General features: G+C 36.2%; 1 protein-coding gene across 5 annotated transcripts in view; it reads right to left on the minus strand.

Moving 5' to 3' along the window:
* The window catches only part of LOC124363144 (puratrophin-1-like), a 520999-nt gene that overhangs the window by 160713 nt on the left and 333840 nt on the right, over positions 1-26446 (minus strand). Inside the window, exon 1 of one of the 5 annotated variants that reach the window (XM_046818317.1) lies at positions 14475-14519. The exons of the other annotated variants lie outside the window; for them this stretch is intronic. The gene's annotated coding sequence lies outside the window, so the exon portion shown is untranslated. Of the gene's footprint in view, positions 1-14474; positions 14520-26446 lie in introns of those variants that run through there. 5 annotated transcript variants of the gene reach the window in all.

A 26446-nucleotide genomic window follows, 5' to 3' on the forward strand; every position in this document is an offset into this window, starting at 1 on the left:
ATATTAACACGTGTTTTCTCGATGTATGCGACACTCACAGTGGCCATTCCGCGATATTTACGCGCCTTGTCAAACTCGTTCGTTTTCTCTACCAATTATCAGGGTTTACTCTGCATCGCATAAATGCGCCTTGTCCTTTGTGGAAAAGGTTGAAGTTGACTGTTTCTATTTCTCACTTTAATCAGGTATTCGCCATCGTAGACTATTTTAACATATTAGTTTTGTTTTTAAAATTGTCTGAATATCCATTTTAAAGCCAATGATATGATTAAAGTTATGCCTCTCTGTAATGTAATAATATGCCTAAATCCTTTGTTGAATTCACGTTTTAAAATATAAAATATAAATTTAGTTCGATATGAAATTGTTATCAGGAGTAAACAGATAAACATCAGGATACCAGGATTGTATTATACTTAGTCAATTTTAACGATTTGTATTCACAATGTTGTTGGAGATGATCCCTTATGACAAAAACCAATTTATCAAATTAAGACTAACACGAAGCCAGTTTTAAAATAACATTCTGCCGGACACAATCAGCTCATCAAATTAATGGTGGGCGGTATCCTACTGGCGCTGGCGTATCGGCGCTCGGTGACCGGTGACCGGCTATACTAAACCTATGGCCACATTAATTAATATTAACAGCGGATATCGCTTGCTCTACCACACAAACCACAATAAAACACCGGGATTAAGATAAGTTCGGTAGGATCCTGCGAAACGAGACCCGGCCGCCCGGGCAATGTTGAGCGAGGAAAGCCACATGGTGCTAAGGCCACTTTCTTCGGGTTTCGTTTTCCTTATCTCCAGCACCACTTGGGCTAATTGGGTTCAGATTTATGCCGGGCCCAGGTTGTGATTAGAGAGATACGGCGGGTGGGAGTTCTAGTGCTTCATTATAACTTAAATTGGAATATGTTTTTCTCGTGTAGATTTCTGATTTGATGAATTCAACTGCTGATCGGCCCACAGATTCATGTTTGGAAATCCTGCAATACTTTGGAACTAATCAGCCTAAATGACAAGGTGCATATCAGGCGATCACAACTTCACAAATACTACGCATAAAATTTCATAACTCCTCGTAGTTCGAAAAGGTTTCTCTTTGAATTATCACTACCTCATTATAAAAATGAGACATTTTAAACATATAAAACGTAAAACCACAATTATAAGAATGGGAGTATACAGTTTTGCATGAATATTTAAGTATACATGAGAGTAAGTAGTGAAGAGTCATCCTACTGTTCATTTCTAATTTGGAGCTAGGCTATTCTAATTGACCACTAAAATACATTTTTCAATTTTTATCTACGGAAATACAACTATACTATAGTTTTCATTATCATTACCAATTAACCACATTGTTGGGTTAATCAATTTGATTATATAAATAAACTCTTTTTTTGTTTTATACAACTAAGAACGAGGGTACACCGTGTGCTGGCGGCGCGGGAGCCGTGGTACCTGGTGGATAGACTTGTGACCCGGGGGAGGTTGCTCTCCGCGGTACCCGACAGGACGCGCTACTGCATTTTGCAAGGGTTAGGCTTGAGGTGGGAAGGAGAGGGTTCTCCTACTTCGGGCCTAAACTTTATAATGATATCCCCTGTGACCTCAAGCAGCTATCGGTCTCGGCTTTCAAAAAGAGACTGAAGCAATATCAGTCTCACATCTATAGTTTATTTTATTTGTTATTTCATATAAGTTTTGATATTATTTTGATTGTGTGTTAATTACTTTCTTACTCTTGTTGTCAGTTTTGAATTTGTGTTGAATATGTTTTAATTGTTATTTTTAGTGTAAGTTCTTTGACTAGGAGTTGTGCTGTAAAGCAGTATTGAGCTGATGTGTCACTCGTCAATAAAGGCATTTTTATTTATTTATTTACAAAACAAATTTCATTGTGTCACAGATCTGCAGATGCACTCAAGCTTAAACGTTCCGTCTTTTCTTATAGGTCTTTCTACATTAAACTGTGTTAATCGAATTTTTAAACGAATTACCCCAATTCTCACAAAAGAAAACTAGTGTATTAATACAAATGTAATGTTTCAACGTATATAATAGTTTTTATGTAGTTTTTCCTGAGTAGTGCGGGTGTAAATATATTTCACACGTATTTTTCAGTTTTACAATGAGTATAACAATCTAAGACCCTCTAATGTAACGCAAAATAATGGCTGTTTGTACTTTTACATAACTTTGCACTTAGTTTATGGTAAAAACACTTTTCGAAATATTCTATATTATAAATACCTTATCCATAGTATTCCTTGCGTCACGGTGACCTAGCAACACACACACACGCACACTGCAGTTAACCCACACTAGTGGACACACCGTAGCGCCGCCGGTGAGCGAGTGAGCGCCATTTCACGCTCTGACTGTTAGCCACTATTTAACGATTTTGGACAGGCCTTTGGTCGTGAAAGCTAATTTTACGGGCCGTCTGCATTTAGGGGACAATAATATGGCGAATAAGGATTATAATGAGGTTTCCAGAAATAGCTGAGGCCGAGGTCACTGTCCGCACTTGTACGTGGGCAGGGAGTCCCGTCAGTGCGTGTGCGTGTGTCACTCTGGCCGAATTCGAGGGGGCCTCGGCCACACGGGTTCGTACCCTGCTGTAACAATAGTGTAATGATTGTGGCTACACTGATATAGTGGTTGACTATTATACACAGTGCTTTACAGCTCGAAATATGTTTTATTAACGCAGCAATAATTGTTATAATTATTAAATATAATGTTATATGCAATTATGTCTGTAGTTTTACTTAAGTTCTAACTAGGGAACAAATTAAAAAATAGACATAGAAATATTACGAATAGACAAAGCTGAACTAGATAGAATCTTTTTAACAGGACAGAATTGCTTTTATGACGTTAAATACATTGCTAATGAGCCCTATATGATCAGCTATTAACAATTTAGTTTTGGCCAAATACTAATGAGAGGTACCTAGCCTAGTTTTAAACATATATTAAACATATAACCAATATGCATCCAACCACAAAATCGTCTCTTGCAAAGTGCATACGTATTTGATTATTTAGTCAAAAAAGTAGCAAAATAAGTTTTGTCAAAATAACCAACTAAAAATATGAAGGAAGTTTGAATGCATAATAAAGATATTTAAATGAGACATCTTCCACGAGCCCTCGATCACAAATAAGGCCTTGATAGTGTTTGAGGCACAATACTGTACTTACGGGACTAAAGTCATGATTTATAAAACATAACTGATATTTTCCATTAACGTTGTCACAAACGTCGTGAAATGAAACTGATTGCAAAAGTAACACTACAAGCAGTCTCTTCAAAACGTAATCAGTGGTTAATTAAATATTAATTTTAACCAGTTTTATTGTATAATAGAAGGATAACAACAGCGATGAAGAATAAATCACTCATGTAGAAACCATTCTTCAAGAAGTCGTCCTTAAACAAAGTAACGGACTCTAATAGGCGATTAATCATTCTCAGCTGTGTAAATCTGCTGCTTCAGAGATATGGCGAGATGGAAGCGATAGGTGACCGCTCCCAGCCGCCTCGCGCAGCGATGTGCCGTTGTCCTTTCAGCTTCCCACTCCTACGTACAAGTGACTTAACCGATTTAACCTATTATAAATGGTGGCTCAGTTGAACATGTCAACGCAGGGAATAAGACCAATTTGCCACTATGCGGGATTAGAATGGTAATTACTTTAACATTAGACTACCATTGTAAGACTAATGGTTGATCGTATATGGCAAGAACATGAAACTACCACTGGTATCGATTAAACATTTATATTCATTCAACATTTATATGGTATATACTAGTTACCAGGTGATAATGACACAGCAAATAAAATAGCCGGATGAATTAGTTGAATAAAGCTGTAACCCTACATTGAATTTTAATATTTAAGGTATATTTAAATAATTATTTACATAATGGTGGATTTTTTGGATATTCGAATTTATAAGTAAATATTTTCTTATATATAACTACTGGAAATTTAGAATAACCTCATATAAGGAGACGGACAACCAAAATAATATTCATAAAATATTATTTTTTGTTACATTTATACAATGACGATTTCTAAACCAAATATTTAGCAATTTTTTATTTTATACCGGTTTTTATATACAACAACGAAAATAATGAAGTATCTGGTCAAAAAGCGTGTGATGACCACATTATTCTAAGGTCGTATTGGTTAGAACAAGTTTTATGACCGTCACTTTTGAAAAGCTTGAAGCTACTTGAAGCTACACTAAGCTACTTGAACACTTGAAGCTACTTTAAAGGTTTGTACAGATTTCTATTACACTTTCTGAACAGAAAAAAGAACGGGAATAAGAGACAATTTAGGCAATAATTAATATTTGCAGACGCTCTCACAACTTCTGTGTGCCACATTCTGTTTAAAAGCATTATATAAGTTAAAAGTATCGGTACATCATTATCGGAGGCTATAAAATTAAATGGCCATTTATAATGACTCAATCTTGGACAATAACCTCGAAGTGAAACTGAAGCAATAATTACAGTGAGGATGCGTTCTTGGGCCGTAAACGCGAGATCTCTCTACAACTTCGATAACAGCTGGTCCTCACACTTACCGGAGAGAACGCGGGGAGTTCCGTTCCTCACCCACCTGACCACCCTGCCCACAATCACATGTGGAAGTAGATAACAGCTGGTTCTCACACTTACCGGAGAGAACGCGGGGAGTTCCGTTCCTCACCCACCTCACCACCCTGCCCACAATCACATGTGGAAGTAGATAACAGCTGGTCCTCACACTTACCGGAGAGAACGCTAGGAGTTCCGTTCCTCAGCCACCTCACCACCCTGCCCACAATCACGTGTGGAAGTAGATATAATCATTGGCGACGTTATTATCTTGACACTGGACATTTTGGTAATACTAACATTCACTTTAGAAGCACTAATTTAGTACTCCCTTTAAGTTAAAGCTTGATTTAATCACGAAATAGGATATGCGCTTATTATATAAATCAAACGATGTATGAAAACTAAGGCGTAGAGAGTAAGGAATCATCAGTAAAGGCGGTCATTTTGATTTTAGCCCCATTATAAAATAGACAAGAACACTTATAAGCCTTTATTTTTGGTTGTAGAATTATGGTTGATATAATTAGAATAGAATTCATATTTATTATTTATACATTAATTATTAATATGCTTGTAAATGCTTTTTAATTACAAACATATTTTATTGTTTATGCCGAAAAATGTTATACATTTTTTGTATATAGATCTAATAGTAAAACATTACACTTTACAAGAATTATAAAAAAAGGGTTTTGATACGAATTGATCATAGCTTTAAAATGAGACATCATCCGTAATTCCACTACCAAAAATAAGGGATGAAATGCGTCCTTTGGAATGTTTGATTGTTGATTGAAATACTATTTGTTTTTATGGGATAAAACTCAAGGTAATGTATAATTATTTGGTCCTAATTAACCGCATGAACGCACCTGCGTTATTGCAAAGTAAATTGAAAAATATATAAAATAACATTTCAATGTAAATAATGAACGTTTTTAAACGTCAATAGAAAGCCATAAAAATATCCAGGAAAGAACTTAAGCTACTTACTTAACTAAGAGCCATTTAAGTAGTAGTTATTCCTTAAAAATGGAATTTCTGGTTATGAAACATGTGTATATAATTAGTGTTGCCCTGTCGAGACGCTACACTAATCTGAATGTAAACAGGAGGCTACCTTCCGGATCCAGGTTCTGGCGAGAGCGAGAGGCAAGAGAGCACGTGTCTCTCCATGTTACTGTTTGTTCTAATTAGAGAGCAGGCAAATGTCAACCGAGTGTGTTTTCACGGCTGGTTACCTCGGGATCAAGGCGAAACACCGCGTCGCAGGAACAGTAGCTCTTGTCGTCGTATGCGGGCAGTCGTCTTTAAAGTTTTGTACTTGGACTTGTTTAAAAATTGAGAATAGTTTATAATAATTCGTTAAGAAAACATTTAGTGTGATAACACATTGTTACACACTAACCTTTAACTCATAAACATATTTATATCGAATCTATCAGCGATAAACCGGAGCATACATCTGTCATGCCAAAAAGCGACGCACTTCGAATATTTGTGGACCAGAACAGATGTTGTGAGAGTCTTGTACATTTTAGTGCTTTTCCCTATCCTTAAACCTTTACATGTTTAAGGTTTCTCGTCTAAAAATGGTTACCACACTGCCAATCATTAATTTTAAAAGAGTTCAGTCAGCTTCCCATACAAGATCTTTCATTGTTGCATACCATACCTCCCTTCCAGGCTCATCACATTGACTCTGCTTAAAATAATGTGATGATGGTGTCGAAAACCGAAGTCTTCATTTTGTACATGTTTAAGTTTAGGAACTTATAATTCTGTAATATCGTTGGTATAAAACAGTGTGATGCCCTGTTGTCAGTTTGTATCGTTAAGAGGCCCTTCAGGTTTCCAAAAAAGCCTTATATTGCTTTAATGGAGCAAAATATTTACCATAAACACGAGGCTTATCACATTTATTCTGCATAAATGTTAGTGGAAGTTTCGACAATTAAAGATTGTAAGTTTTCATGTCGTAAATAGTAAGTTTTAGGCATTCTCAAATGATTAGTTTTTAATGCCACTGGTCCAAAACTGTTTGGTGCGCAATTTGTGGAGGCTCTTCAGCTTTCCAAACAAGAAAACACACACAACGTTTGGTTAGGGTAAGTTAGGTTAGATTAGATTAGACTGGGCATCGATTTGATCTACAAGAATGTAGAATGTGTAATTGTCGACCATTGAAGCGCTAGAACCATCAGGAAGATATGGTAAACAGTTTGTACAGGTAGTGTTTGAAGAGCACATCTCTTAGCATAGAAGTCAGTTTCTTGACCAAAATATCTGGAGGCGTCAGGAAGAGACTTTGACTAAATAGTTTGAACAATGTCGGCTCGAGATAAGCCTAAGGAAATTATCACCAGAAGGGGTCAATAACTGTGTGTGGAAGTCCAATCGTATTCGCTATCACCTGATAAACCGGCAAACAAAGACATGCTCAAGGCCGCGAGGTCGGTGCCATGCTTGCGGTTTCTCCAGAAGACAATACTTTCCCTGCCTTCGTACTCCTGAGGAAATTGACTTTTGGAATGCTTGATTCTTCTAGATGGACCAGTTACTGTAGTGCACCTAGCTACAATACTAAAACACGTTTTGTGATGATTATATACCTCAACCGACTTATCCGCCCTAAATGTGACTCTAGAAGGTTAAGATGTAACAGGAGAGAAGAACCAATCATATTAATATAACACATTTTTATTAATAGATTTTATTAAGGGTAAATTGGTTGTATTATGGCAGTAGTTAATAATGTCAGATAATTTATCCACATTTCCACTAAATAATGAATATATCGCCATACTTGCAACGGCTTCTTTAAATTTATCAGGGTACTAGGAGAGAATAGTGGATGCTATTGCATGGTTTCAGGCGAACAATGTAGTCCTGATAGTTATTACAAAAACTGAATATACCGTCATACTTGTATTCCATACGCGCATGGTGTTCAAACTAACTCATTTCAATAATCCGCCCGAGGCAGTTTGGCGGGGGTGGTGACTAGATCCTCTAATCAAATGAAGGCCCCTTATAATTTTCTACCCTGGGAGTCATAAGTGGAATCGATGGTCTATGTAATTGGCACATTGGAGCAAACCGGTGAGCCCTCCACCCTTGTTTACCAAAATATGGCCCGCCACGCGGCGCAGCGCGGTGAATGGGGCAGCTGCGCGCGGAAATAGCCCTTCACGACCTCAGCTGTTCTGAACTGAGACTAAACAACAATATTGTCAGCTGAGAGCCAACCATTGTTGGAGGTTCGCACGGCTACTGATAGAATCAGCTGATGTTATTGTGTCGGACAATACAAGGAGCGATTTCTAAGCGCACCCAAATATTTGCTGTAGAGCATTGAAAGTGATCGAGAAGAAACAATAAGATACTGAATATTTTTAGAATGAGCTATGTTTTGCCGTATAGATAAAATTACGTCAACCGTCTATAACGCTGATTCAGCTACAATACTCGTATTTGTGTTGCAAAGGATTGCAGAAAAACGTTCAGCGATGTGAACGTAAACATTAATATATAACATTTAGGTTATTCTAAAAAATTACTTTTATGTTTATTACTTCAATTTTCTAAGGCAAATACAACTATCTGATCATGATTAGCCGTCAAAAAGGTAGTTGGTAATTATCTGGTCGTAAAATGAAGTTTACAAGATCTAAACTGTCTGGATACATTTTTACAATTATTGTCAGTGGGTGGCACAGATCATGAATTTGATTCACTTTCGGAAACCGTAATAGCTTTAAACTCACAAGCTCGAAGCTCTGAACTGGTAATGGAATATCACATTTTATAATATTTTGTTTGATGGTCAAGTTTTTATATAGTGTAAATTGTTGCTTAATAGATTACACGCGAGTTTTAGCTGTAGAACTTTGAAACCGATACAATCGTAGAGGGAGGAATGGTCTCGCTTTGTTAATACTTTTTGCATCCACTCTACAATATACATAGTATACGAAGTACTAGAACATAGCTTACTATATTAGATAGAACATAACATTCTAGATTAGTTGTATTGTGTAGAGTAGAGTACGAGCCAATACAAGTTCTCAACATTCTTACAGTTGATTAGCCCAGAATAACACTCCTTAGTTAGTTCGGTCAAGCCAGCTTTCTCTACTTGTACCCTAACTTACCGGAAATACAACACGTATTTAGAGCAGAATATCCTAGTATAATATTATCATGACAAAACCTAAAAATCTGGCTGTAGTGGTAGTAGTTGTATTACAATTCAAGAGAACGACGGGTGGCCATTATTGTGTTATTATGTTAACAATTTGGCAGGCACATTTCCGAAAATTACTATTCAAGATATATAAACTGAGAAATATTGAAGAATGACTATTATCATTAAACAATTACTACATAATGTTGGTTAAATTTAAATATTTTTAACAATAACCGTTTTATTCGTGAGTAAAAAACATTCCAATTGTGTGAAGAATTTGTTAACTTATTTGAATTAAAATCGATTTTTATACCTACTACAGACCCTTTCTGCTACAAAACAGACATCACAACTTCGATAATGAAACAATATTACTATTAAAACAATTAGTACTAAAGTAATTAATTACTCCACTCATCCGAGGAAGCAAAATGGCTATTCCATTCACGCTTTCACAGCCACGATGGATGAAAAAAATCGATGCTCAATATAGGAAACGAAAAATAGGAGCAATTTCTCGCCACCGACCATCCGGCACGATTGGACCAGAAATCGTATCTTCAGGGATTGTAATAACGAGTACGATAATTAAAACAACGTCGGATATGGGAAGAGCTCGAGTTGCCCCACGATTTATGTAAATGAGAGCGATATTATTAGCAGATTGCGCGGAATTAATATCAACACGTTCACAGTTTGCGGCGCGGCGCTGTATTTGCGAGCGCCTCAGAACTGTGCTGGAAGATAACTGGAGAGTACCAGTGGCGTATCTAGGTTTGGGGGAGGAGGGTTCAAATATTGGGAGACTGAGAGGTTTGAAATACTCTCAAGGGTAGTAATCGATTCATATTATTAACATTTTGAAACTCAAGGTTTAGATCTTTTTGTAGCAACATACTGATATACTTCCTCCACGTACAATAATTAGCAACTATGGAATAAAATTATAAACAATTAAAATGCATTTATGTTAAAATTTATTAATTGCCCAAACGAGGGATTTGGTTTAGCCATTAAAATTTTGTATATTTTGTTGATCTGAACGTTCTATTTCACATGTGTCCCGTATGTTCAAAAGTACTTCTTCTTTCTAAAACAATAGTTATAATAAAAGTAACAAAGTGATGTAATATTATTTTACTTGTTTGTATAATATTTAACTAACTGATCATGTTTTCACTTACAACGCTGTCACTTTTTCAAGGTGCGTAGAAAATAAAACAGCCTTCAACAAACAATCATATAGTTAGTGTAGGAAATTGCATGGTTGAAGAAGTATGGTGTTACAAGAAAATTAATAAACCGATGGAAACCTTCACTTTGTTGTTTTATTTATTCAACACAAAGGTCCTAAAGATGATGGACCTAATTTATAATGACAGGGACGTTTCTAGAGAAGACGAGAGGAACTTTAACCCCATTATACAGTAGAATACACCCCTGACACAAACTAACAGCGTGAAATGATAGAAAACTCTTCCCTTTCAATTCGATTTAATTACCACTTTGTAAAGCAACCCATTACATTGGAGAGTGCTAGATATGTTTTACTAGATAACTAGTTGCCAATATAACCTCACTGTATAGTCCAGGTTAATTTGTGTAGTTAGTTAGCAACGATAAGTTACTATTTATTATACTAACAGTTTTACAAAATTCAACGGACACATGAATACACCGAACAAATATACAATGAACGAACATGTATATTAGAACAATACATTTTATTCAAAGTACGAACCAACACAAATTTGTCTGACGATCTCTCGTATTTAGTGCTAGGAGCGTTCCAACAGAATAGAGGTTACGATTTAATTTTGAAACATGGTTTAAATACATTATCAACTTATATGCTGAACATATTCAAGTGCGCATATTGATACGAATAGATCTGAAGGTTCACTTAACGTTAGAATGTTTAATTGTTTCTAAAAAATTTTGTAACATTCGGTTTCAAGGCTCTTCTATCGAAAACCAAGGATATGTCTTCCATGGGATACTGTTGAAGTCTACACCATAATCTGGATTTATATGGATTGGGATATTGTAACATTCGGTTTCAAGGCTCTTCTATCGAAAACCAAGGATATGTCTTCAATGGGATACTGTTGAAGTCTACACCATAATCTGGATTTATATGGATTGGGATATTGTAACATTCGGTTTCAAGGCTCTTCTATCGAAAACCAAGGATATGTCTTCCATGGGATACTGTTGAAGTCTACACCATAATCTGGATTTATATGGATTGGGATATTGTAACATTCGGTTTCAAGGCTCTTCTATCGAAAACCAAGGATATGTCTTCCATGGGATACTGTTGAAGTCTACACCATAATCTGGATTTATATGGATTGGGATATTGTAACATATTGGACATCTACAACACTTAACGTAACCTGACCGTGTTTAAGAGCTATGCATCATCCTAGGTGTTACTGAGGACACCAGACACCCGAATGTCCGCACAATGGGTACTAGCTCCAAATCATGCGCCAAACGATCATGGATCAATACACGTTCTCCAACCAGGTGGATTACAAAAACAGTGCTACCAATCTACAATTTACTGGATTCTTTTTAGACAATAAAGGACTACAAATATATAACTTTCTCATAGAACTAGATAGCGTAATTGATAAGAACAAAACAAGTCTAATAATTCCGTTCTCTCTGCAGTAATGGAGACTATCAGTTATTTCTCTACAGAGGTTTATTATGCTACAATATTCCTTGTCCACTTACATAATTGTATACACAAAGCCAGCGTATTTAATGCTATTTAAATGTATAACATATAAAAATGTAAACTATGGTAAATGTTAATAGTTATGAGGAAGGAGAAGATTCTATGATTACAACAGTATTTGTCATATATGCTACATGGTAATCCATTTATTAGTAACCGAGATTTTAAAACCGTATAAAAGACGCAGGTAACGCTAAAAGCCATTGCTACCAAATCCGAGTTCGAGACATTACGTCAAATTTGTAACAGTTACGGACGACCTTGCCATTTGCTGGCCAGGCGCAACAAAGTACGCCGTTGCCCAAATAAGGCAAATACATTGCAGGTGTTAACCCCTTTAGCCCGTTTACTGCGGACTGGGTAGAGGACCAAATTGCTGCCGTTAACTGGGGTTCAGCCGCTGAAGATGGTGAGTCACTCGTTCCGTCACGGCTGCTGACCGCGTCAGCAACTCGAGGAGTCATCACTCCCAACTGAATCGTCTGTCTTAAACTCGTCCGTTACACTCTTGGCGAGCGAGCATTTTGCAATTCTAAGAGCACCTTGCAACTTTTAGAGCTCTTACATGAATCCACTTTCAGCCAGCCTTCTTCGGCCCGAGGATCTTTACGAAGGATTGTTATAACAGTTCATTACTTCTTGGCGTTGCGCTCTTAGGTTTAGGTATAATATAAAGTCGAAAAGTACAGGAGTGAGATAAATCGGAAATTTCATAGAGTAATAGCAAATTGATTAGCACCTTGGAAAAAAAACCAATTCCTGAAAATAACAGGAAGCATTTAACATTATAATTAAAGTTGAATATTTCCTTGGATAAACACTACCATTGCGTAGCGTTGCTTTTGGTAGTACTTGATCTGCTATTTATAGTTTGAACGTACAGAAAAGGGCACTCACTCCGTGAGCACTTTTGACAGCTTTAATGGAACTGTGCAGTCCATATGTTGTTCCGAGAAGCGCGTGTCAGTCGCGGTCGCTCAGTCTCAAGCGCAACAAACTATACAGTGGTAATTGGAGATATTTAGAGTTCAGTTCCCAGAAGTCGAACAGTCGGACACGTGGGGAACGAGAGACGTCACTCGTCACTCAGTTCTAGAGACCGAGCATGACTACTGAGTGACCTCATATACACAGTATGTCACGTCCCGGCACCCGGCAACCCTGGATGGTTATAGAATAGTTCAGCGAAACTTGAAAACGGACTTCGAGTGAAATAAAAAAATTTTTGAACCGAAATCGTGATGAAATAAGAATCCATCACCGTGGGGTACGTGTGTCAATGTTATATTTCATATTTTCACACAACAATATTGGGTTTAGAAGTTTGTAGATGGTTTATTACAACAGGTGTCTATTAAAAAAATAAAACGGCGCTGATGAATAATACAATCACAACAAAAAATACCCAAACTTTCAACCAAGGTCGCACGTGGCACATGGCAATTTTTCACTCAACACCGCCCCGGTCGATAATAACACTTAGCACTTGTGTAGATAAAGACCGGCCTCCCATCGACACCTCCCAGATGACAGGCTGCGAGCGGACGGTGTCGGTGTTGAATATTCAAGTCATCACGACGCGCCTGCCCGGGGGAACCGGGAAAGTGAACTGCTAGGACCGAGGACCGCGAAAGTTAGGCCCTCAGTCGCTGCTTGCCTACTTTCCTGGCTGATTATACTTATTTGTGAATTATTTGGCCCTAAACAAACTTAGACCGGCGGGAAAGCAGTTGGCCACAGCAAGATCGCCGTAACAATGAGTCGTTCTCGCGATCTTGTACTACGTTAATTGTCGCCCGGGGTTCGGCCGATGCTAGTCATCCGGCGCTGGGATTCCTTGTGGCCCACATTTGCTCTTCACTTTCGTAAATGAGTCGTAAAAAGTGAAGTTAATTATCTCTAATTATATTTCCCAACATTTATATTGACGGTGTTAAAAATTCTAGGAGGAAGATTTATAGTATTTTCACTATCCTCCTACTGGTTCAATGGTTTTATCACTAAAATTATATTGAGTTCTTCCATAAGAACAATGTTAAACCTCATGCCGATAAATGCCTTTATTTGTAATCGTAGAGTTATACGGGATATCTTATTTTAAATACATAACTAACCCGCATCTAAAAAAAGCTTTTAAGATTTTATAGTATAAACTTTCAATACTTAAACAATAAAGTGGAACAATGTCTGAGATGTTAGATGAAACACATTTAAAAAAAAACTTTAACGCTTTTTTGATTGTGTACATTATATTTTTTAAACAGGACATTTCCTATAGTTCTACGGCTAAAGATAAGGGCGCAAACTTCCATGACATTTAAAATTAATTGTACTTGTGGACGAAAACTCTCTTATTTTTTAACTCATTCCATAGGGATATTCTATTAATTACGTACGAGTAATCCACACTTTATCAGTTTCTGGGAACTTATTGTGTAGAGTTATCCATAGTTAAACCTGTTTATTCAAACATTCTTATAGTATTACCAATAACAATAACGGAATTACTTCATTATTTCACCACGTTTACTTTGATAACCCTCCAAAAATCTTACGACTAAGATAACTAAGATAAGAAATACTTTAAAATGACACAATAATGTGGAAAATGACGATAATCGTCCTTTAGTAAGCACAATCGTTTGTAGGCCTATTTGTGATGTTAAAAAAGTAGGACACGTAAAAAATAAACTGAACTTGACAGAGAGTTTTGATATGAATACGTAGATTGATTGTTATTTGAAGAAAAATGTATATACTAACAAAATGGCTACGTTGTCATTTGAATTATGACTTAATTCATCTCAAAATCAACTTGTTATATGCACAAAATTAAGGAACTTTTCGAAAATGTGTTTAAATCATTCGTTTAAAAAATTGGAGAGTTAAAACTTACAATGCTCCGACCAAATATTTCTGTCCAGTCACTTTCTGTACCAACCTGAAACAAAACAAGGAATAATAAATAGTTATTTTTTAGTTATAAAATATATAACTAAGAGATTAAGTTTAATATATTTATTTAATTTCTAGATTTGCGCTAAAACAGACAACAGGAATAGATTATTGGTTATAAACGTCTCTGAATAGGTGCAGGTATAAAGTGTTAATTTAGAACATACTTCATTAATAAAACAAATACAAATATAATGGATAGGTGATTTACCTAAAGCATTAAATTATTAACAACTTCATTGTGCAAAAGCTTTATAATATTGCTATTGCAGAATTTTCTTTTAAAAAGATACATGTATTAAAAGCTTTTTATAACACGTTTTAAGTATGCTTCTTCTTTAAGGTGAAATTGTTGTTTTCCGATTACAAAACGTTTGACTGCAAATGAATGCGTGTTTTAAAAAAATAAACCACACTTTACGTCGCAATTTTATTGCACAAAACGCAGCTGTGTCCTGTCTCCTATATAAATCTAGGTCAAGATGTAACCTAGTGCAGGTGATACAAATCTGAAAATACAGATTATTTTGACGCCATGAAAGGATGTGCTACGTCAGATGATCATATAGTTGTGTAATGATTCCTTGATAATCCTGAGAGGCTTGCTTGATAGGCCTGACATTTCTAAGGAGTGTTATTTTTGGAAAATGCTGATTTCCGTCGATCAAGAAGATGTAATGGAACCTATGCTGCCTGATTTACAAGAAACAACTGGTATGATTGATAGCTTCTATGAAATTATGTACAGTGAATAATTTATCAGTGTATTATCAGTTTTAAAACGATTTCAAACAATAGTCGTCGCAAAGCATAACTTTGTGAGAAAAAAGCTGAAAGCAAAACCGTTACATATGCTAAAAGTTTGTTTAAAACCTATTCCTCGTTCTGAAAAAATAAACAACACAAAGTTTTCTACTTTAAGGATAAGAAAACTTTGTTTAAAGACAAAACAGTCCTTTAAAGAAGGTAACAATTAATTAAATCCAGTCTTGTTCAGCCTCAAAAGTAAAATGTAATGTTACCATGGTAAGGACTAAACATTTTGCGGGAATTTTATGGTACATAATGAATTAACTTCTTGCCTCAAATTTACTTAGTAGTAATTAACTATAGTAGTCAATTCCCATACAACCAATCTATCTCCTCCTATCCATATTCATGGTGGAAATTGAGCAGAAATCTCCATACTCGTGGTGGAAGCGGGAGATTCGACGTCATAAAATAAACAACTTACCCGCATTGTCAATTTCTCCTAGGTGGCGTACAATAGACTATGCAAATACCGTGGTTAATTATAAAACGGTAGATTTAAACAACTGGTTCCAAAATGATGACCGGAACGTAGTATTCAATGCAAAAACCTCTGGACCACAGGATACTAATAAGGCACTGGCGACAATCTTTATGGTGTCAGGAGATCGGTAAAAAATAACTGTTGTTGTATTTCAGAGCCTGAATTTCATGGGAATAATTAATAGAATTTAACACTCTTTGCTGTTAACAAACCGTCGGTGCCACACCCTCTTTGAATTTCAACGATGGAATTAGCATCCATTATAGGTGAAACTCACATTAATATTCAACAATTTCACCTGCTTAACACAGTCAATGATAAATAACTTTTTTGATATATCTTCCTGGATTGAAGGCTTCTAGGCTTACGCGTTGTTAAAAAAAAACTGTGAATAATTTCTTTGTCGATATTTCTTATACACGCCTGTTAGATGGTATAATAGATTGAGGGTTTCTAGAAGTCTACTTTTATGATCTGAAAACGAATGTACAACATCAACAATATTATGAATAATAATACGTTACTTGATAATAAATTCCACATTACTACATAGTTTGGATGATTTCTAATTATAATTATATAAAGTTATATCATATTACAGAAATATTATTTATTTGCCTAAAATTTTGATCTTGAGAGTACTTGCCACGTTTTCCAAGATACTTACTACTAGTAGGGTCATAATAAGTGGTAAAAAATAGGTAGTGTAATCAAGTAAATCCTTCGAACTTACACGTACTGACACTCAACCTTCGTCTCCTTGCAATGCTGCACTTTGGTGAAATACTCCTCTCTCTGTAATAAGTTACTGTAAATGTACTGCACCAGAGTCACTTATCGGGTTTATTTCTAGAAATATTCCCAGAAACTAAGAACAAAAACTGAATTATGTTCATTTACTCCCCCCCCCCCTCTGAACACTGCTCTTATCTCATACCATCTCCCATCACGACATCTGGTTAACAAAACATGATGTATTATCCTTGTAAAATGAGTTAGAATTAATTGAAGGTCGGCACAACACGTGAAAGGGTCGGCAGCGACAGACAGGGGGTTATTAATAACAGGGTGAGCCGGGGTAGAGGGTGGCTGTGTGGGAAATGTCAGAGCGGCCCTCCCCCAACCGCCTATAAATTACTACGAAAGATCGCAGAGAGATCAGGAGGAATAGGTAATCTGTACCATCAAGCTACCTAAGTGGAAGGAAGGCAACCCTGAGTGATGTTTATCAAGTCGACGAATTGGACATCCGAAAGGTTCGTTGTGAACATCTACAGTCCCTGTTAATGGTATAGCATAGTCCATGGTGACCGAACACACAAAAAACCGTAATGTCCTGTATTTCTGCAGTTATTTATAAATCTCATTTCACTTGTATATTTTACACAGAAGATTATTCACCCTCTCTTCAATCCGATAATAGAAGAGAGTAAGTGACTAGAAATTGCATGTTCTTATATACCTAGATAAACAACTCTTACACCAAGGCTGCTCTTTTGCCTTCGGGAATTATAAATCAGTCAGTTAGTTACCAGTTAAAGAACATCAATTAACGAAGACTTTATATCATGCAACGTTTATATACAGTTGCCCTTTAACGTTGTGCTTTAATAGGACTAGGATTTAGCCTATTTAACTGCATTTAAATGTGAAAGAAGTTGGCTGCCAATATTTAAACTGTCGAATCATTAAACTAATGCAGAATACTACTAGGAGTACATATCCATTAAGTACAGCAAGGAAATTATGATACGAACAGGTTTGATTTACCGACTGATGTATTTCTAGTTTTATTTACGTCACGTAGCTACTAAAAGTAGTACATTACCTGCGTATACTTCCTTTAAGATTATTTACGATGGAAGTAAATAATGCGGGAGAGAGGTTGCCCGCATAACGGCACATGCTCCAGGAGTCTTGACTGAAGGAGGCGGGGAGAAGACAGTGTGCCAGCCAACCCTGTAGATTGTCACGTCTGAATATTAGATAATACAAGGGCCAGCAATTACTGGTGAAACGAACTGGCAGATCCTTTTATATAAGCATGTCTAAACGCAGAAAAATACTCACTCCTATTGCTGCTCATTGTAAAGGCCTAATTATGCAGAACTATAGTTTTGGCACAAAGAAATCAACCAATATTCATAGAGACTTTGAATTACCAGTAAACTGATCGTGTTAAATAACCTTACTTTGGTGAAGTTTTAAAAATAAATTTGAATGAGAGTCTATATAAGTTTTGATATGCCATATCCAAATGCTAGTACATAATAATCTGAGCCAAGTGTAAAAATCTTAAACAGGCTAGAGCTTTAGATTACCCACAAATGAAGAATGTAAAGATATTCCTTGAACCTTTTACGTTTCTCACTATAAACATTTCATTTCCGGATATAAAAAAATACTGTTTTTCATTCATGTAAAGCTTAAACTGATATAAAAATTTATTTATGTGTAGATTAACTTTGTTTTCAAAAATGTACTTACTGTGTGCATTAATGTAGTCATCAGTAATATGATCGTTTTAAATTCCTTCATGTCTAATACGCCTCGCCATAAACGATGTTGACCTAGACTAACCCGACCTAACTTAACTTAAGCAGGTTTACCAACGTAACCCAGCGACCCCCCACGTACCTTCCATCCACTCAGTGCTCGGCGGCTTTCCTCGCGCACATGACCTCTGGGGTCACCGTGGACCGTGGAGTCTATGGGTTATTGGGTTATCGACTGTGGCTGCTGAGTACCGAGTGCGACATCTCCCGCCGTGGCGGGGCGGCTGCAGGTGGCACGAACTCATCATTGACCGCAGGAGACCTACGCGCGCTCTCTCTCTCTGTACCACTGTCATTGTGATTGTCTACGACTCATACCGACCCACCGACTGGATGATTCAGAAAAATGTTCACTTTCACATCTTCTGCTATTCGTCATCTCCGGAGAAGTTAACCTTTCAAACACAAGATCGGTCCAAATTCCATTCGCATTAAATGTCAGGCTGATCTTGTAGAATATATTCTACATAAAATGCGTAAAATTTAAGTTAACAGCAACGTTGAAGACAAGGTAGAAAAAAACAGCCAACAAATTCTTAATCTTACAGATTTATTTAAATATTTTGCGTCATCAATTTTTATTCAAACTTAATTTCATGGTATTTTATGACGTATTTATCATGATACAATACCTACGTTGTCTGTAATGTTAAATACTTACAATGATTCGCTATAAATGGCCGTTGTTCCTTTAATGGAGCGAAATATTCACTTAAATTTAGAGAAAACTCCAGAAAAATACGTTTCTGATAAACAGATTAATTTACCGTATTCGTTGATTTAATCATTGAATATATGTCGAAAATGTTGTTGGATAAGGAATAAAATGAACGATCATTCCTGTGTTGAGACGAAGACTGTGACGGCATACTGGACAGGTTTAATTAATTGTGTTTGTGGGTGGCTAAGAGATAAGGTAGCGGTACAGCGACTGGAGGTTGGCATCACTGTTTCACAATACATTCCGACAGATGTGCAGCCTGTCGCGCAGACACCAGCTGTTTGTTTACACAGAACAGTTGAGTGCTACAACCGTTACTCCTCCTTTCGTATAGAAAGGTGGTTACATCGGTACTTAAATAATTGGAAAACGTCTCTGTTGAATATCATTAAATTTTAAAAACTACTGTATTTGTTTCGCATGTTCTTATTCAGAAATCATCCCATGGATCATTTCATTAAAAATATTCATCCTATTAGGTAAAAATTCGCCTCTTCGTCGCAGATTGTAGTCCAAATTCCTAAGAGCTGGCTCATGTAAAACTACCTTGGGTTTTACCACGTAAAAACAATGTTTAACTTCAAACACGCCTTTATTTTTATTCGTAGATTAATGTAAACTTAATAACTTTAAAGATCTTATAAACGCATACCACATTTGTTTAGTTTTTATTGCAAAGTTGATGTGTTTTAAATATTCAAACGATGAAGTACAAACAGGTTTAAGGGGGTTTTCTGAATAACTCACTAATGAAAACAAATTTGAAAACGTTTTAATTATATCTTTACAAGGATAAATATAATTTTACAATTAAAAGTACGGTGCACAGTGTACGTGGTTTAACATTGTTCTTATGAGATTAAAACAAAATTTCAGACATCTAAACACATCTGGTGCCAGGTTAGTAAATCTGGCTCTAAACAGAAGTCTAAGCATATTCTTTGAAACGTAGTTTTATACATACACAACAATGGTTTGATAGGTTCATATTGATATTAAACAAGCTTGTAAAAGAATATGAAAGCTCATACACTTACTTTTATTCAACTTTTCGTCCAAACTAATATTTTTGCTCTTATCTTATTGTAAGTAACCTCCAAGTAGCCTTATTATCTTTTTTGATGAGAGGAATCGACAGTCAACCGCTAATGTTAACAACAAAAACTGTAGCTTATCTCATCGATTTCATAGGGGTCAAATAGGCGGGAAGTAAAAAACTTAAAAATATTGAATAGATTTCATTGGCAACTTTTTGTTGACATACTGTATTTCAAAGGTGCTGTATAACTGTATATCGGTGTTTTTAACCTTTCCCTTGTACTTCCGTTTCAATCCTCACTAACATTTTGGTTGGTGGCGAACAATATATTTTATTAAGAGAAATTCGTCTATCGATTTCATGAAAAACTGTATTATGTTCTTATAAAGTAAAGATCGGCTATTGCCTGCCTAAAAGGCACTCGTTAAGCTATATAATTTAATAGATTATCACCTTTGAATTTCAAAAGCCCGGTGAATAATAAATTATCTATTTTACCTTATTGGACAGGTGAACCTGCGAGGCATACGGTTCTGTCCATCAATGATTCAGCGCTCGCTCCAGCGGCCGCCGCGCCGCGCCACTAGTTCCTTATGCAGTAGGACGTGAGCGGCGCAACATCCGCGCTACACGTCACATAACTTACCGCATTTTACGACCTAAGCGAGCTGAGTGTTAACCCTCTCCTACTGTGTAAATTGGAGCTTCCACCCTGTCCCTCCCTTTCTGGGCTGAGGGATGTACAGGAGAGTTGGGCGGATGAGAAGTGAATTGCTTTTTGCACAATCCATGTAGTGAGGAACGTTTAAAAATACTAAATCATCAGAGTTAACGATTGTCTGAATATACAAGTTGTTTCGATTTTAATATATCCAACTTTATAAGTACTCTAAAACCCCTTTATTTGTATGAGGATTTTCGACTTAGTTACACCAACCTACATCATATTTTTACATTACCACACGATCTGGCCTACTCTTAATTAGAAACGAAGCAGCATATTACTAATTGTCCACTAGAGACACTAGAGACAGGAGTGCGAGGAACACGACAGTTAGTAGGTAAAGAAAGTCTCACCAGCCATTTGGCAAAGTTACCTCACCATAGTGTTGTTATGTCACATGATTGTAGGAATTTATGTATCAAGTTGTCGCACGGACGGACAAACAACGATAAAAGACAACGACTTTTAGGTGACCTTATCGCGTCCTTAATAGCATAACGATGTAATCGTGTATTAGTAAAAGAGACCATATAAGACCAAATTTTAATTCCAACCCAGTTCAAGATAATATTTTGACGTGACAACGTCTTAAATTAGGTTGCCGCTCGGAGTCACTCATGAAAAAGTGTAACGCCCGGTAACGTTACGATGCCCGTCCAGTGGGTCCGCCGCACGGGATCCGCACGGGATAAAAGCAGATAACTGTGGGTCCGCCGCACGGGATAAAGCAGATAACTATGTTTATTCGTGAAAATGTGGAGTGCTTAGATTCGTCATTTACAACAACTACAACAATAAAGGTAAATAATTGTACACTGATATTTCATTATCGTAAACTATGATTGATTGATTAATTGTTAGATTGACACAAAAGTTGAGAAACTGAGTTTATAGGTTATGTCATACTATTGACAAATGTTGATAGTGTTAAGTAAATTATTAGTTTAAATCACTCTGCAATCAATCGTAATTCAGTCGATTGAGAAGAAACAGCGCGTATTGCTAGTCAAACATTTAAAATAACAAATTATAACCTCTAACCTGTCATAACAGTGCGACCAAACAAACGAACTAACCCGACCAATCACCACGCGCGGAGTTATAATTTAACTTAGTTTAGCAAGAATTTCAAATTCCAATTTTAGTAAATGTTTTATTCAACTTTACCATTTACAATAACAAATTTTAATTAATTTCAAATTATGTACAATGTTTTAGTAAACAAAATATATTTCTATAGTTAAAATTTGTGCAATTCTTATTTTCATTCAATTCCTTGTTCCTATTGTGCAATTTAATAATATTCATATCAATAAATATTCTACCGAGAAAAAGACGTTGTCACGTAAAATCTTCGCCCGTAAAACCGACTTTTTAAGTTGTAATAATTTATTCAAAAATAAATTTAGTTACGATGTAGGAGTTTCATTACAACGATTATATAATGATTTCATAATGAAATAGTATCATTGTAAATTCAATCAGTGGTAACAGCTCCGTTCAAAGAGATAATGGATTCCATAACAGCCAATCAAGAGCTTTATTCAACAACCCGTATACAACCATCAACTTTGCTCCATGCATAATCACTTTGAGAAGGGCCTTTAGAATTGTCACGTGATTTTGACTGATGATGTTTTCTACGAATAAAGTAATGAATTTCAACAGTGGAATCTACGATTTCAATATACATGAGTTGTGAGTCAAAATTATAGGCGGTGGACCAGAGCCGAAATCCATGAATGAAAATAATCCTCCGAAAGCAGACCGGGTTGCGAAAGCGAAGAGGCGGCAAAGCATTCCGAGCCAAGGAACGGGTGGCTGCAAGTAAATCCTCAAACCTGTTTACGGCGCGGTATCTTATCTGTGCATCCAAACAAATATGGCGAGAGGTGTGAAGAGGTCTAAATCCGGACAGTGGGCCCACGTGGCGGGCACCTGCCCGTCTGCTGGGTAGCGATCAACGATCGCCAACTACCGGCAGATATCGTTCTGTCGGAGAGAATCCAGAGGCCATATTGTAAACAACGGACTTCCATTCGGTTCCTGTTTACATTGCCAAGTCTAACACGGGCAGTTCCATCGAACTGTCTGGTGTAGTGGCGCAATGCTTAGCGAGCGCCCTGGAGGTGCAACAATAATGTTCAAGAAATTAAATACTGTACCTATAAACTTGGCACTCTATTACATGCGTGCAAAATGTCTAATACAACGTAACTTGGCACTCTATTACATGCGTACAAAATGCCTAATACAACGATCATTCATTAACCCCCATCTAGGAAATTACCAGCCTTGTAGATCGTGTAAGAATGTTAAATAACATAAAGTTCATGGATTCCATTATCAAGACAATTACAACGTGTTAAGTACGGATTTTACACAAATTTCCAAATAATTGCAATGTTGAAAATATCTATTTACTCAAGGTTCACTTGAAACTGTCGAGTATGTTCGGCGAATATGTGGTGCAATTGATACTAAGATTACTGAGATAATACCTACAATTTTAGATTACTAAAGGTTTCATAAATACTTAACGTTAAAGCCAAATTCGTCAAGCTTATACTGTTAAATTTTATTCGTGTAATTTTCAAATATAGTTTATAAAAGTTTGGTGAATTAAAATAGATTGGATAAAATACGCTTAGCGGAAATTTATTAAAAATATAAAAAAATTCGAAAGAGAACGAAACGTCTGAATGTATTCAGAGCTGTAGTTGATGGTTTAATAATTCAATGAGTAGGTCTGGGTGATGTACAATTAATTATAAAGACAATGTCAATAATCCTTCCGAAATAATTCAGTATTCTAAATGGATGGATAATTGATGGGTGTTTAATCAATTATTAACCTAATGGTTCTTAGGCGACAGACAATCGCTCGATCAACGCAAGGTCGGACCATTCCAATGTTCCTGTGTTCTGGCTGCAGGAGTTATGTGGCAGAGAAAGTTCAGTGAGAGGAATGATCGACAGTGGCCTTCACCTTGGCTCCATACTGCACTCCGCATTGAAATTCCGCACTTCGTACTCCCACTCTTCTCACTCATCTGGTTCATTTTTGCTTGATACGGGTTTTCGCAACAGTTTCCCGTATTGCAGTGATTCAGAATTGTTCTTCCACGTAAGCCTTGTGAAACAGTGGAACTGAACTGACCTGAGTCAAGAAATAGTGTAAATTACTCAATAGAATATAGAAATATAGTAGAAACTTTGTAAATTTAACATGATAAATTTTGCCAATAGTCATTTGAAAAGTTAGAGAATTTTTTTAAAGACTAAGAGTACAGCCCAAGATTTTTTTTTACCGGTACTACGTTTAGAAATGTTTGTATGTAAAACTATGTTTACAACAACTTTAATAAAATATTAGTTTAGTACTTAGGTAAAACAAACCTAGGTAAAATAACCAAACAGGGATCACAAATGATTATTATAAACTGACCGCCAATATATGTTAGAACAATGTTTATTTTAAGTACAACCTAATATTATTTATCGACATTTCTGTACTAAATGTTTAACTTAATATAATGTTACTAAATGAGGGAAAACATGTTATTTTGTTTTATTATAAAAAGTAGAACAGAGAACACAAAATGTGAACATTTACACGAATCGGAAAACGAAACTGGACAGGAATAGAGAATCATCCAACAATTATGATTCCAAGAAAGAGGTCTAGTTTCATATTTTTGTTTTACTTTTCAAACATTTAATTTGTTGTAAGTTATTTCATACCGGAATGAAGACGGAGTTTGTTCATTGATAAATGATTAAAAAAAAACTTGATTCATTAAATTCGTTTCATACGTAATACTCAAAGTGATACTAATTATATTTCTTTTCTGACTGGACAGAATATAACAGCAGGGGAGTTCGTTAATCTTTGAAATAAACCCCTACTAACCTTGAAATAATTCTAATAAATTACATATAAGTGGCGTGTGGAGTTTCCAAGTAGTCCTAATATGTATGAATAACCAGTTAACCTTCAGAGACTTATTCAAGCAGCGCACCAAATGAGTCAGAAATTCCAGCACTGGAGTCTCCAGCGGCAGAACAGCTGTTCCCAGTTATGAATGGTTGAGGCGCAAGGCGCGCGATGATGGAGACGGGGTCGAACTCGCGGTGCGGTAAGCGGGAACGGATTGAGCAATTTGAGCGATCGTGGATGGCGCCCGCCTTGGCCTCAGCTGACTTCAATTACTGCAGTTCCACTAGAGGCAGCAGTTCGTAAAACCGGTCTCGGTTTTACAGTTCTTGGCATTCGATTATTGCAATAATGGTAATCAAATCCTCATTTACGTCGCACCTTTACTTACTTTTCACCAGCTCCTGTCTCAAACAACACGAACAGAAAGATCAGTGAGAATAGAGATAATCTCTGAGGACGCCAATTTATTTTATAACTGGAATGCTGGGTTTAAACTGTCTACTTCCTAGGGTATTCAACCATAAAATAACATTTACGTTCTAATAATGGATAACTCATTATTAAAACCTTTCTACGAGTATATTGCATTGAAAAATCATCCCACGCTTTTCGAAATAAATATTTTAGATTGTTGTTATTCTCTGATACTATTGTTTGATATAAAACAATACTTTTAGAAATAGCTTTTGATTGAATTAATAGCTGTATTTCTGAACACGCTAAGGCTCAACACAGAGGATGTGGGCCATTATTGCTCTAGGGCTCATTTATATAGGGGCCACTACTCTTAAGGAGCATACACCCCAAATAATGGTTATTAGAGAGAGAAACCGTTCTCTATGCTACAATGGCCTAGTTAAAGACAATTTGAAGAGGGTTCTAGATTTTTATGGGCTGAATGTAACCTTATAGCTATGAAATATTATTTTATTAATTAGATTATATATTAAAAGTTTTACATATTTCGTGTATTCGAAGCATTTGAACGTATTTACAGAGATTAAAGATTGGAATTGATATAAGCGCCACTAAGAATAATCAATACAAAGGTGGATATGAAGGAAAGTTATCAGGGTGGCAGAGAAACAATGGAGACCAACAATGTAATTGCTGCGGTCATTACATTAGAAATTCACTAGATACGAATCTAACGTCTGATGAAAGTGCTAGAATGTGTCCAAGCAGAATGCGGTCTCACCCACACACAGCCAGGGGCTCCTAGCTCCTGGTGGACTGTGGAAGATAGGACCGCCAGAATGTCCCCTAAACCAGTGCTATTGGTTTAACACGAATTTGAATAGATGGAAATAAACAAGAAAAAAAAATAAAAAGAAGGTTATGTTACTTATCGGTGGAAAATGCATTTCTTAAGACATATCCACACAAATATTGTTATTATAAACCAATAAAAGAAAAATGCCTTCCTTATATAGGCCAAGTTAGGACTTAAAAATTCTCTCTGCTACTTTCAAATGATATTTAGGAAATAAACTTCTTTTAGAAAGTGTATAAAAGAATTAGAAAACCACGTGATAACTTTTTTGAATATGCGAGTTCAATTATCACTAACTACATCGTACAACTGATATGTTAAAAATGGATCGGCAATACAATTTATTGAGCTGGCGCTTATAGTAAGA

Source organism: Homalodisca vitripennis, chromosome 1 (genome assembly GCF_021130785.1).
Source record: "Homalodisca vitripennis isolate AUS2020 chromosome 1, UT_GWSS_2.1, whole genome shotgun sequence".
Lineage (NCBI taxonomy): Eukaryota > Metazoa > Arthropoda > Insecta > Hemiptera > Cicadellidae > Homalodisca > Homalodisca vitripennis.